General features: G+C 37.7%; 1 protein-coding gene across 4 annotated transcripts in view; it reads left to right on the forward strand.

The window, feature by feature from the left end:
- Positions 1–14075, forward strand: part of WWOX (WW domain containing oxidoreductase) — a 473442-nt gene that overhangs the window by 109608 nt on the left and 349759 nt on the right. The gene's annotated exons all lie outside the window — the stretch shown is intronic.

The following is a 14075-nucleotide window of genomic DNA, read 5'->3' on the forward strand; positions in this document are numbered from 1 at the left end:
GGTGTTCCCAAAAAGAGGAGCAGGGAGAAGGAGTCTCCCTTGAATGTTTGCTTCTATGAATCAGGGAAATGAAAAGATCCCTACCCCTGCAGAATCTTAATTGATAGTGGGATGACGTGTGTGGTAAACAGAGGTGTTTAAAAATCTGATTTCGTGTCCATAAAAGAAAAATATTGGGTCTTCGGTATGACCTGTGGAGCAAAAATATAAATGCTCCAGTGCTGACCAGGTGTCAGTCAGGAGAGCCCTCACACCTCCAACCTCTGGCTGCATTTTGCAGCCTGTACATATGCAAAGCCTATTTATGTCCACAAGATTGATATGTGAGTGCTCTGGCGCCTTGGGACGAATAATAATATCTTTCAACAGCATGGTTTTTTTGACCAGGACCTATATAACCATGTCTCTGCTGTGTTAGGGATTGTTTGTAAAACAAATTCTTCAGTTGTCCTGAGAAGGTGTGAGTGAATGTTATCAAAATCCTGTGGATGTTTATGAATTGTTAGTTTTATTTACTCTGACATAGTTTTACAAAGGGAAACTTTTGTGTTTGTTGCTCAGGGAATCTTACCCTCTAAGGAACAAAATAAAACACTGACATTAATTTGAATTCTTTGAAAGAATTGATAAACTTTTAAGTGTCTATTAATGGGTATTACATATAAGAGAATACAAAATATAGGACAAAGATATCAGCACTGAATAACAGTGCACTCTGGTCCAGCCCAAATCACTTCTGTTAAGTCCTTCATGTTTGTATTTCACTGAGGTTATTTGAATGTCATGATGGAGGATAGGGGCTGAGGGTAAGCATCCGTTTTACAACTCATATTCTGATGTGAATTACATTCCCCTGAACTCTACCAATGTTTCAACAGCCAGTAAAACTAGAAAAGTGCCCCTTCCTGGGTATGCAAACAAGCTGAGCTGAAATTCTCATCATCATCAGTGGAAGAGTTTCTATTTTAAGTCTTGTAGGGAGCAAATAATTTGCTGCTGCTGCTTCTTTTTTAGGGATTGTGCTGTTATCAACCTGGAATAGACTTTGTTGGGAATCTTTTCCTGGGTTTCCTTCCTGTGTTTCTGTGGCAGCTCACTTGGAGTTCAGATGAGTGTTTTGGTCAGAACGTTGGGAGTGATCTCAAAGCTTTACAGCTGCAGTCCCAAGGTGTGAGCTGCTCGTCCCTGAGCTTTCCAAGCATGTCTGCATTGCACAATGCAGCATGATGCAGCAGCATTTAGAGCAGCTCCAGCTGGGCTGGGCCCATCCCTGGAGCTGAGATTGGGGACAAGGTTGTGTGGAGAGAGGAGGGGTTGGGCAGCCCAGACAAGGAGCCACAAAGAGATGCCTGGACCTGTTTTGGTCTCTGAGGCTGTAGCTTCAGCTGCTGCAGCATTTTGATGTGTGGAGAGGCCAATTCTTCCTGGAGCCACTTTGAAACTGTTTGCTATGTCCTGATCCACTGGGCTCCTGGAGTCTAATATATATATATATATATAAATAAAAATATATAATATAGATAAAAATATAATACATAAAAATATACATAACTTAATATATATATAATATATAAAATATATATATAAAAATATACATACACACAGAAACTGCAGCTGCACATACCTGATTCTAAGCCCTTTTTGTATTATTGTGGTATCCAGGCAGTAGTTGGAAGTAGAGCAATGGAAACTGAAGACTATTCCTTTCTTTCCCATTCAAATATAAAATCCACAAGGATTTCTACATAGAAATTTAGAAGAAGTGTTTTGTAGAAAAAATAGTTGCAAATGAATTGCCATTTTATGATTGAAGTAGCTCTACTAATGTCAAAAGGGCTCTTTTTTATTTACCATTACATAGTTACACAATAAGTTGGAGCTGTTTATATCATAATTAAATGTCAGTTGAAACAAGTGGCTACTGTGAAAAACAAATTGGAAGGGAAGCTCTGATAGTAACTGTGTAGGCCATGCTTAAATTTAGCTGGTTTGATCTAAGGCTCTAGGGTTTTGGGTTTTTTCTTTCTACCTCTTTTACTCTCTTCTCTCCCTCTGTCTTCAAAAACTGACTTGAGAAAAGTTTGAGTTGTTTTTTTTTTGTTTTAGATAAATGCTAGTCATTCAGAACCCATCTGATTCTTCATTATTTACATACAAGACTAAAGTTAAGTATATTTATTGTAAGTTTCAAGCTTACACTTAGTGTGGTATCTGGTGTCACCCTCAGGTGATTTTCAGTGTACAAGGGCATATAAAATTATAAGCAGAGTGCCATTATCGCACACTTGTGATAGTCTTACATAGACCCAAATATTTTTGTTGGCAGGTAACAGAGCAGAAAGAATATCATGTGTTAGAGTAGCAAGAGCTTAACAGATGTTTCAGTGAGCTGCATTTTCAAATCCTTTCACATTAAGAAATGGCTGGGGTTTGGGGAAGTTCTGAGACTATTGGGTTACATTTCCTGTTGCAGTGCAAAGCCAGCCATTGTGCTGGAGTCCTAGCAGATGTGTTACCCCCTTTTAATGGTTGGGAGTAAAACACTGGTTCTGTTGCTGAGATATAAATTACATTTATAAAAGCTCAACTTGTCACCTTTAAAAGCAGTAGAAGTAGTAAGACAACTCTGCCCCTAATTTTTCACTGTGTAAGAGACTGATGCTTGAAGTGCTCTTTGATTTCTCCCTCCTCCCCCAAAGACAGTAACTTTCCAGAACTGGATTTTGTATTTAATGTATTGCTGTTGAAAATTATAAAGAATATTTCTAAGGCCCAAAAAGTCGTCTGAATGTCTAATTTTTGTCTAAACCAATGAATTCTGTTCACTGGGATATTTTCCCAGGGGTGTTTGAGGCAGTAGCTCTCTGCTGCAGTGTTCACACAGGCAGGAGCAAACCCCAGTGCCTACAATGGCTTCACTGGCTTTGCTTTTGCCAGAAGTTGCAAGTGTCTAAATTTAAATTCCATGTCTAAATTTAAATTCCATGTAATGATTTCCATGCACATCTAACATCAACTCAGAAATGTTATTCTGGCAAGAAATCAATCTGCATCTACAGGAGTGACTGCAACCTAATGATCACATCTGTTTGCTTTTGATAAAACCCCAAAAGAGGCTCTGCAGCCTCATCACCTCTTTGCTTTCTCCCCTGTCCTTTGCTGAAGAAGCTGGAATTACCCTTACAGCTGGGGATAGAATTCCCTCTCCAAGCAAACATTTTTTTGCTGTCCAAAGATCTGTGTGGGCTATGTTGAGTTGATGTTGGCTTCCAGTTCTGAATTCACAGTTCAGGCCAAATTCTGCCCTCAGCTGTGCCTGTCCAGCCCCAGAGCAGCCTGGGCAGGGTGGGTATGAGCCTGTTCCAGCACAGAATTTGGCTTCTCTTTCCTTCCTTAAGACACTGCTGAAAATGCATTGGGGTTTCCTGGAAAGCAAGAGGCAGCTCTTTTTGGAAGAACCTCATATTTCAGGTTTGATCAGAATGACAGTTTCTTTTCTCAGATTGAGTTCTGGGCAGGAAGTGAAAGAGGATGGGAGAGTGAAAGGGAAATAGGCACCTACTGGATATTAGCACTTGTAGAGAGTGAATAAATTGCATGGGCATTTCTCCTGGTTTATGGATTAATGCCTGAAGTGTAAATGTTAAAGTAATGCTAAGCCACAGCTCTTTTTTAGCAGGTTTGTAGACCTTACCTCCACTACCATGGAGGGACAGTTATTTTATTGAACCCTGATAACATGTGCTTTCTTGCACAGAACTCCCATTTAAAATTGACTGAATTGGGTAAAAAGGCTTATGTGGAAGAACATTTTGATTTGTTGTAACAGGATTGTGAAGAGATGCCTCCAAAGCAGTTGTTGATCATTTTGTGTGTCCTACCCAGCAATAAAATGTAATATAAGCTAGTTTATTATCAAACTTACATTTAACCAATACATACTTTAACTTGCTGCTAAAATAAATGTAGCATGAAATATAAGGGCAAATTAAATTTGTCCCCTGTAACCTACACCACAGGGATGGAAAGTCTCTATGGAAACTTTTCCCTGTGCCAAAGTGAGCAGGTCAGGACTGCAGTGACCACAAGGGTGCTCAGGGGCCAGGGAATTTCTGTGTCCAGAACAGCCCCAAAACTGTTTGGGGAGCAACTCTGGTTTTGTCTTGTAATTTCATGGAGGAAATAAGGAATTTCTTCCTCTCCCTGCCAGATCCTTGCAGAATTTCAGAATGCTTTGTCAAGTATGTGGGCTGCAAGGCAGGGAAATATTTGGTCCTTGATGTTTATGCCACTTGTAATGAATGCAAATCAATGTGCTGTGGTTATTGTATGATGATCCAGTGAACTGTTGCATTCTAGAAAGATACTCAAACTTTATCACTGAATATTTGAGATTTTTTTTAACTAGCACTGAATTTTGAATCACTTTTTATAGAAGAATAATCTCTAAAAAGTCTTTTTGGGGGGCTGTTCATCCTGGGGAGGAGGAGTCCCTAGTACTTGCAGTACCTAAAGGAGCCCCAAGGGAGCTGGAAAGGGACTTTTTTCCAAGGATATGGAGGGACAGGACAAGGGGGAATGGCTCCAAACTGATAAAGGGCAGGTTTCTTTCCCTGTGAGGGTGGGGAGACCCTGGCACAGATTGCCCAGAGAAGCTGGGTGTAATGATGATCTACACATCTGAAGTTCAGCAGAAGAAATATTTTTGGATGAAGGCTAGTTTTTGTTTTTTTGACCCTTAAAGTTAAAATCCTGAGCCCAAAATTAAAATGGTAAATGGTAAAAGTAATGAAATTACATTATTGAATGTTGTTAATCCGTGTCATTTTGTGATTATAACTCACAGAGCAAAATAAATTTTGTGGATTCTAGAACATGGTTTATCTTTCCTCACATTTCTTTTTTCAAGTTTCTATTTATGAATGGATAGATGTTCCAGAAACCCCAAGCTTTTGTTGGCCACGTGTAGCATAGATGAAATATGAATTTATTATTTTTTAAAAAAGAATGTAGCGTAGATCCTATGTTAGGGAACTATAATTAAAATGCTATTTTTTAATTGAGGGATGCAGTGCTTAGTTACCATATTTCCCTAGAACCCCTTGGATATCTGAGATGCTTTATTGTACCATGGTCTTTTCATTTCTCACTCTATCATCTTTGAAGAGGTGCCATACCTCTTTAAACAGTTCACCAATCAGTTTCACATGATGGATTCTCTTTAATCATTTACATCCACAGAAAGTCAAATATTCCTTAGGAAGCCAAAGTAATCTAACAGAATGTATAGTGTTTGTGCAGCTGGATATCTTATTTATTTGAAGTTCTCAGAGAAATCTCTTCTGACTTTACAAAAAAGATGGAAGAGTAAACAGCACCAGCGTCCAAGTAATATGAGCTAGAAAGTCCCTTCTTTTAGAGAAAAGTCATTAAAAAAGTATATTTGCAAGATCCAAAAATAATAAAGTATATCAAATGCAGAGTGCTACATAATGTTTTTTCAATATTCTCACTATTTTTACATGTGTGTATATATATGTGTGTGGATGTACCTATATATCTACCAATCTATAGAGGTGAAAAATATACTTAAGTCTTTAATATAGTTCATATTGCTGAATAGGTGAACACAAAAAGAGTCTGTTTCCTGAAAAAAAGGAAACATCTGTTTGTTTTTTACTGTGTGACATGTCATTTATCATCATGTTGACATTCCCTGGACATAACTGCATAACTGAATTAACATTCCTAAAAACTTCCTTCCAGGAAAGCTATTGAAAATATACGTCTATGTACAGAAATATGAATATTTCTAGGCTTTTGGGAGGTATCCCACTGTGATGCTAATAGTGTTTCTAATTCCTGTCAGTTTCTATTCCAAAGTTTATCGTATATATATAGATATCTTTTTTTCCCTTCTGAGGAAGATTTGGGGGAATTTACTGGCATGGTTTTGTTGTTTTTGGTGTTGTGTGTTGGGTTTTTGTTTCTATTTTTTTTTTTTTTTGGTGTTACAGGTATCAGTGTGGTAAATTCCTTTTTTTTCTTCCTAAAGCCAAGACTCAAACTCGGAGGGTGTTCCTTGCCCAGCTTGAAGCATTGGCCATATTTCCATGTAGAGGGAAATAAGTCTGTTGTTTGATGGGACTTTTTAGGGAGCCTGTTCAATTTTTCCACTGGATATTCACTGGCATTTTGTACCTCCATACCTTCCATTGTAAATTACTCTGAGAATTACTGAAAGGATTGAGTCAGATGCTGGACAAACCCTCAACTTCTTTCTAGTGCAGTCCTAGTTATTTTATTGTATCTGTGCCTCCTTTCTAGGAGAGGGCTTGTGTGTTTCTAAATAAAGAGAAGAAAAGGTAATATATGTTCCAGAAAAATTAATGAAACCAAAATGTTTTCCTTACTTTTGTGTTAGTTTTGTTGCCAATACCAATGGGAGACGATGTGCTGCCCTGCCTGTGCTCTTGATTTTCTTAACCTACTCTCTTCAAGTCTGCAGTTTCTCACTATGGTTTTATCAAAAAAGGAAGAAAGTAGAATGAATGATTTTAAGAGTTGTTTAAATATATATATATATCTATGATTCAAGAATCAAATTTTAGAATGGAAAAAGATTTGGCAAAAAAAGGACTTGAATCCATTTGACAGTTGGAATATTAGAATGGTTCTTTGTTCTGTATGTGTTAGATGACCTGAGTTGGTGTGATTTTCTTGTGAAAAAGTAGCAGATTTGCACTCATTCCCTTCAGAGGGAAGGTGGTAATAATAATGAACCAATCCATTGTGCTTAATTCAGTGTAAAAGTGCATGCCAAATGATACAAGATTTAGCAGTTTTGCAGAAATCTGTATAAGGATTTGTAATCAGAGAATTTCTGAATTTATTTTGCTTTTAAAGTTTCTTTTGAGACTTGGAATACTTGAGTCATTTGGACTTTCCAACCTCTTTATTCCGCTCTTTCTGGGAAGTTGTTAGAGTAGTAGCATCAATCCTATTTTAGCAAGGAGGATGCCAGTAAATATAAACAACATAGTCAAATTCCATCCATTATTTTAGTGACAACATGTTTTTGCAGTTATTAAGTATCACTGTGGATATAGCACAGTCTTCATTGCATGGCAAAAAAAATCTATATAGGGTAGTTGAGGAATTTTATTAATTGCAAAAGCATCACCTTGAAATAAGATAAAGATAGCCATGTTGGATGTTGCATCTTAAATAAAAATAAAGTATCTTGTGATATGTGGAGGGAATTGCTTGTTTTGAAAACAAGATCTACTTGTCCCAAACATGCAAGATTGACTTGTCAGTGCTGTGGATTTCCATCTCTTCCAACATTGCTATATTAAGGGCTGATATTTCCAAAAATGGAGGTATTTTTTCCAAAAAATGGAGTTGAGCAGTGTAAGAGTTGAAATGTACTGTGAGCTCATTTTTAATGTTTGGTCACAGCATTTCTCATTTCTTTACTTTCTCATAGCTGGGCGTGCACATACAGTAACTGTGAGACTCCTAACTGGATATGGAAGCATTTACTCACATGTTGAGCACCAGGCTTGCTGTGAAAGGAATGGGTTTGAAAATCCTTGTGCTGAACTGGCACTTAGCACTGATTTTTGATTGAATGTTGTACCTACTATTATGCAAAAAATCCTGAAGAACACTTGAATTTAACAAGCTGGAGCATAAGAATACTTGGCAATACTAGGATTAAATTTTTCACTTAAGTTCAACACTCTTGAATGTAGGTATTTTTCTTAGAATTACCGTGTCTCTCACTGTAATCTATTAATGAATACAATTAGGGTTTTTTCATTTTGTGAGAAAATTGGAAACACAATTTGTTTCCACCGAACAGCATTACTATTAAATTGTTGTCCTGAATTGTCAAACTTGCATTATGATGAATATCACCAGTGCAAGAAAACTAATTTAGCACTTCAAGTAAAGCAACCATCTTGGCAATTTTTTATGATAATGAATTTGTAACAGTGTCATTTAGAATCTGATTGTCTACTCACATCAAATAGCTCATCCCATCCCAAACAGTGTGGTTATCTAACAGTATTAATTATGGAGCAGTGGAATGATCTGCAGAATGGTACAATTGACAGTCAGGATTCCCATGGCAGAGCTGTGCCTCTGGAGGAAAGGAATTCCCTTTTTTATTACAGGTTACCAAGGCAGAGGTCCCAAATATCAGCAAGGTGGGTATCTGAAAAGTCCTTTCCCGTTTCCTCTTATGGATCACTGTGGTGACCATTCTGCTTGTAATATCGTGGCATTAATGTAAAAATTTAATGTTATTTTTTTCAAGCATAGCAACACTAAAATAAGGGTTTTCTGGGAAATAAATGTATTTTTGTTGGTCAAGATATCATGAGCAAACAGAAGTAATTTAACCAGTTCAAGGAACAAGGTGTTACCTGAGCTGAATGAACGACATTGCTTGCATTTGATGAACTACTATGTACAAAGTGAGCCTCTCTCTTAGCTTTTACACCAAAAGTGGTAATTTTGTGAGAAAAAATGATGTGTTGACTTCTTCCATTCCCTTGATGAGAAATGTATGTGAATTTTCAACTTTTAAAGGCATTATGGCAGAAAGTATCAACAAAGCTGTCAGTTCCACTTGTGATATATATTTATTGTCTCCCTTTTGGCTCTGTGTTTCTAAAGGAAATGTTTTCATATAGAATGTCTTTTTATCGAAACACCAGCTGAGCTTACTTTGGTGATGAGGTGAAATTTATCATTATTGAATTACATATGTGCTTATTCCATAATCAGTAATGTGGTGTTTTAAATGGTCTTCACTAAAGTCAGTTAGGCTCTTTGGAACACAATCCAGACCATTGCTTGTCTTGGAAAATCAAACGCTCTGGGTGTCTACCCATGGCCAGCAAAGCTGAGCACTGCTTGGGGCTTTTTCTGCTGCTAGGAAGAGACAGAACACTCATCTCAAAGTTTTGTCACTGTCCCCAGCAAAGATTCCTGTAAATGCAGTGTGACTGCTAATCTGTTCCTCTGAAATCATGTTTATGGTTGGTAATGAAACGTGACTGGGACAAATTGTGGTCATTGCTGTTCACTAGCATTATAAGAAAAAAAATTTCCCTGCTGCTTCTGTTCCCTTCTTCTGGCAGATGCATCCATGAATTAATGATATTGTAGTGGTCAGAAGCTGGAAGGGAAGGGTTGTCCAGACCTGAAATGGAGACTTAGACCTGGAATGAAGTCAGTCTATTTGTTTCCAGCATCTCTGCTGAAATGTTTGTGGTCTGTTGTGCCTCAATGCTTTGGGAGATTTTTGTGAGTCCTTCCCAGGCATATATTCTGAACTTATTTGGATGACTTCCTTACTGTGTGAGTGTCAACACTGAATGTCAGCAGTGAACAAATGAAAGCTTGTTCCATCTTCTTCATTTGCTTTCATTTTCACAATGTGTATTAGGGTAAATGCTGTTGTGTTACAACCGTGGTTTTTCAAACTTCTGCCCTCCTCTGTGTAGGTGAGCTAAATTAATTAGCAATTTTCTTTGGCACTATTTACTTCTGAAACTTTTTGGTGGCCTGGGCATTTTTGATGTTGTAAAATGAAGCTTGGCTGATAAGTGTTGTATCTGAAGAGGTGATTTTGCCGTGCTGTGGAGACAGTCAGTAAAGCCACTGCAGAATATTGCTGTATGGGTTTTGCAGGGCTGGAAATGGAGGTCTCTTGAGCTGGTTTGAAGTCTTTGCTGATTCTCATGTTTTTCTGTGTTGTTTCCTTTTCTCTGGTTTCTGTCCAGGACTGTGGTTTTGCTGTGTTTAACTGATGCCAACTGGAAATAGCAAAGTCAGTGCTCTCATTTCCCCCTTTACCAGTAATACCTGGCTAAAGGCTGTTTTATCTACTACATGATATTCATTCAAATACAAGTAAAAAATTGCCTGGACCATTTAATATTGTCTTTAAGAATACTAGATGAGCTACTTTAGAACATTTTATAGGCATTTAAATGAAAACCTGTATGGAAAGCTGTGGATTAATTTTCTCAGCCATGACATGCCCAAATACAACAAGTATTGTAGAAGAACAAAATCTGGCCTGCAGAAAACATTGCTACTTAAATCTATGTAAAGGCACTGTTACACTGACCTGATGTCATTTCCTGCCTTAACCATGTGTAAATGTGGTTTTCAAAAGGTAAAAATAAAATTTAGAAAGAGTTGAGAAATCTTTCACAATGACCATTTTAATGTTTGTAATTGTAACTTTTGCCTGAGATAGTAACAAAAATATTGAGGAGTAAATCATGGAGTTTTCTACAAAAAAAGCAAAATTTTAAGATGTTCACTTGTTGTTTTTTTTCTGCTGGCAACCAGTGGCTAAAATCCAAATTCTCAGGCAACGTGTTCATAAATGCTCACACAGAAGGAAAAATATTCTGCTTGTGTTCACTGTGCAAACAGCTGAAATAATGCTGATAGAAAAATAACTTTGAGATAATAAAATGTACAGAATTAAGTGAAGAATTTGCTGCTTATTCTAAATTTTCAGATGATTACCATATTTTCCTAAACATTTATATTGTGATTTTCTTTTTCAACAGAAAAAAATGTTTTGATGTTTTGAATGGAGCTGGATAAAAATGCCTTATTTTTTCCTTATTTCTCCCCTCTCTCCCCATCATGTCAATAGCTAGAGAAATAATTTTCAAATTACTACAAACAAATCATTGGATTTCAGGGGGAATCTTCAGTCTCATAGATGACTGTTTCTGAAGTTTCCAAGTGTGGTCATTAATAGATTGATGGGAGCTGTTTCCCAGTTTTTGTTGCAGTGAATCTTAATGGCTGCCAATTAAAATATATTTACATATGTACTTACATTTCCCACCATAATGTGGAGCCTATAACATGATTTATACTGACAGATACTGATGGTTGTTTAATTCTTCCTTTTATCCACACGCTTTTGAATTATGAATTATATCAATCCTTAAATCTTTGTTTGTTTTAGGGTAGGTTCTCTTTTTTTATTTTTGCCTCTTGGCACACCATATATGCACTAGCAAGTGCTCGCAGTTTCAGCTGCATTTAAGGAAATATTGTTGTAAGGCTTTTATGTGCTGTACTTCAATCAGCTAGTGCCAGCAGTATCCCAATAGAAAGACCCTCAACAGACCATTTTCAGCATTTTGCTGCAATTAAACTCCTCTGGTTTTAGCCCTCAGGCAATTTAGTACCTTTTTACATATGCACATTATGAACTTTTGACCAGGGCCTGGTAGTCATATATTAGATAGCAGCTTTTGAAAGCAGACTTAACAAGTTCCTCAGAGTATTGCAGCCAGAGTCAGTTGTGGAAAAGGTAATTTAACCAACTTGCAGTGAGGCCATTCAGAATCGTACTGATGATCCTAAATATGTCTCTTTTTTTTTTTTTTTTTTTTTTTCCTTGTTTCCTCTGGAAGCTGGTAGCAAGAGCTCTCAAAGAATGTGATTGATCTTTTATTCAGTAGCTAACGAGGGCTGTGATTCTATTAGTGCTCTACAAGGCAAGGGAACAGTGATTTAATGAAGTGTCTGGCGAGCTGGTCATAGATTTATCCTGTTGTCTCTAATTTGCAGCGCCGGTGCGAGCGCGGAAGAAGCTGCAGTGGCAGTGCCATTAGGCAGGTGTTTCCTTAGCAAATTGTCGTGAGGTCAGGTGTAGTGATGTGGGGAAGGCAGTGCAGGAGCCCTGGGTGTCTGGAGATGAGAGCAGCTGCGCCGAGCGCGCGCTGGAGCGGAGAGGGAGGATCAGAGGTCCGGCCGCGAGCCCCCCTGGCCTGTGCAGGAGCAGATGAACTGCCAGGGAGCACTAATAGAGCCATAATTGGCCATTAGAACGGCAAAGGTGCAGTAGCATCTTCATACAAAGTGCAATAACATCTTCATGCAAAGATGCAATAACATCTTCATACAAACTGCCTGGCGCCAGACCCGGTGCCACGTGCCGGGAGGTTCCGTGGGAGGCTGATCTGGTAAAGCTGATTTTTATTTTTTTATTCTTTAAAAACAAGGCAGTGCTTCCTAATCGCTGCAGTACAACAGAAATATGAGAGCATCAAAACTTGAGTTGCTTTAAAGTGACATTAATGTCTTCAGTACATTTACTTTGGCGTGTAACCTGTCAGTCTCACTCAGAAATGATGCACTAAAATTTGCCATGTAGCTATGGATAAAATAATATCATAAAATCCTTTTGACTTTTACTTAATTAGTACTAAATAATGCATTTTATTTCTGTCAACCAAAGGCTACTGAATTTTTGTTTTGTTTTTCTTTGCTAACCTGAGATACTCTTCTGGTGATACCTGTAGTGTTGCACAGCTTTTTTCAGCATTGTTTTTCCACAAACCTCTGAGTCCAAGTTAGCCAAAGGCAACTATTTTCAGAAAGAATTTTTCTTTGCATGAATTGTTTGGTAATTTGAGAAGGAAATCATGGTGTGGCTTTATACATTGTCAAGAGGATCAGTCAAATATGTCAATCCAAAAGTAATGCAAAATAATGAAGCAGATCTGATGTGTAGTTCTGTCCTAGCTGGACACAGAACAGTAAATAAATGAACAGTTTTGAGACTTCTGGGGCGTTTCCTGATGGCAGTGGAGAATTCCCATGTAGAAAAGTGGTCAAAGCTGAGAATTAGAGGGTAGGGAGAGATGACATTTTTAGTCCACTTCTGTTTATGTAGTTCTCATAATTGGGATCTCAGCCTTGTGTTCCAGGCTCTGTGCATAAAGGTAAAGAAAAGCTTCTGGCCCAAAATGAATCAAATCTGTTTTAAGGGAAACTGCAAAAATCTCTTGTGCAGTGGATGAAATGTGGATCTTGGCAAGCAGCAAGGAGACAGTACCATGATAACTTTTTTCCTTATATAATTCTAGCACATGCACCACCATATAGTTGTCATTGTTCTCAGATGGATGATTTTATCTTTGGAAATTAAAATTTCTGCAGTTGCATGAGCCCTTGAACCCCTGTGAACCTGACACCCTGTAGGATGTCATCTGGGACCCCTGTTAAATATACAGACACAGTTAGTCTAGAAAAAGAGATATTGGGCTTTTAAATGAACAGCAGGAGGATTTAAAACAGTAAGCCAAACTTTCTAATTTCCTAATATTGACACTTCTGTCCCTCAGAATCTTATTATAGTATTATTCTGTGCTGATCTACCATTTCATCAAAAAGTCTACAATGGAACTAAAAATCTAAGCCTTTTAGCCCATAGATCATTGCACTTGGTAAATGGCTTATTGCAGATTAGATAATGTGGTTCATAGCACATCCAAATCAATAAAAGGCTAGTCTGAACGTAGTAAAGTGCTCTCAGTCTGATTCTTTTTATTAAGTATATCTGCCATGAGCAAAGTGAAAATTTTAGTCTTTTTGCTTAACTTGATGTAAGAAAAAGGCATTGCTTAAATTTCTGTATGGTTGTTTTCTTTCCTAGGGAAGATCTGTCCCACAGAGTTTAGGGTTTTTTTGAATCAAAATTAAATATATTTTATGAAAAATGATACAATTCTTATATTGGCAAAATTCAGAGCCCAGTGGTTTGGTGTTCCCAATGATCCCATGCTAGAAATGAGCCCCTAGCTCTCACATTTGTCAGATATTCAGTGGTCTCTGTGAAAGAAACTATTTTATAGCTGTTCATCCAAAAATCATCTGCAGAAACTTTCAACTTCAGCAGCTAATGGAAGTGGAGAAATGTGAAAGAAATATTTTGAAGGTAGAGTGGCTGATTCAATAGCAAACAAGGAATGGTGTTTTAATCTAGATTGGGAGAGGCCCAGGATTCACCAGGAATTTGGGCATGACAGGGCGGATGTGGTGGCTCTTTCTGCTTTACCCCATGAGTGTTCCTGTGCTTCTGAAGGGGCAGAAACACAGAAATGTATTTTTATTTATCCAGGGGAAACTGAGGAGGCTGGTATATGTGTGTCAAGGCTGTATGGAGAGAATTTTTCCCCTTCTGCTGGGGTTATATTAGAAACCCATAAGAATGGTGGCAAAACAGTAATTAATGT

The sequence above is a fragment of the Ammospiza nelsoni genome, chromosome 13 (genome assembly GCF_027579445.1).
Source record: "Ammospiza nelsoni isolate bAmmNel1 chromosome 13, bAmmNel1.pri, whole genome shotgun sequence".
NCBI classification, from domain to species: Eukaryota; Metazoa; Chordata; class Aves; order Passeriformes; family Passerellidae; genus Ammospiza; species Ammospiza nelsoni.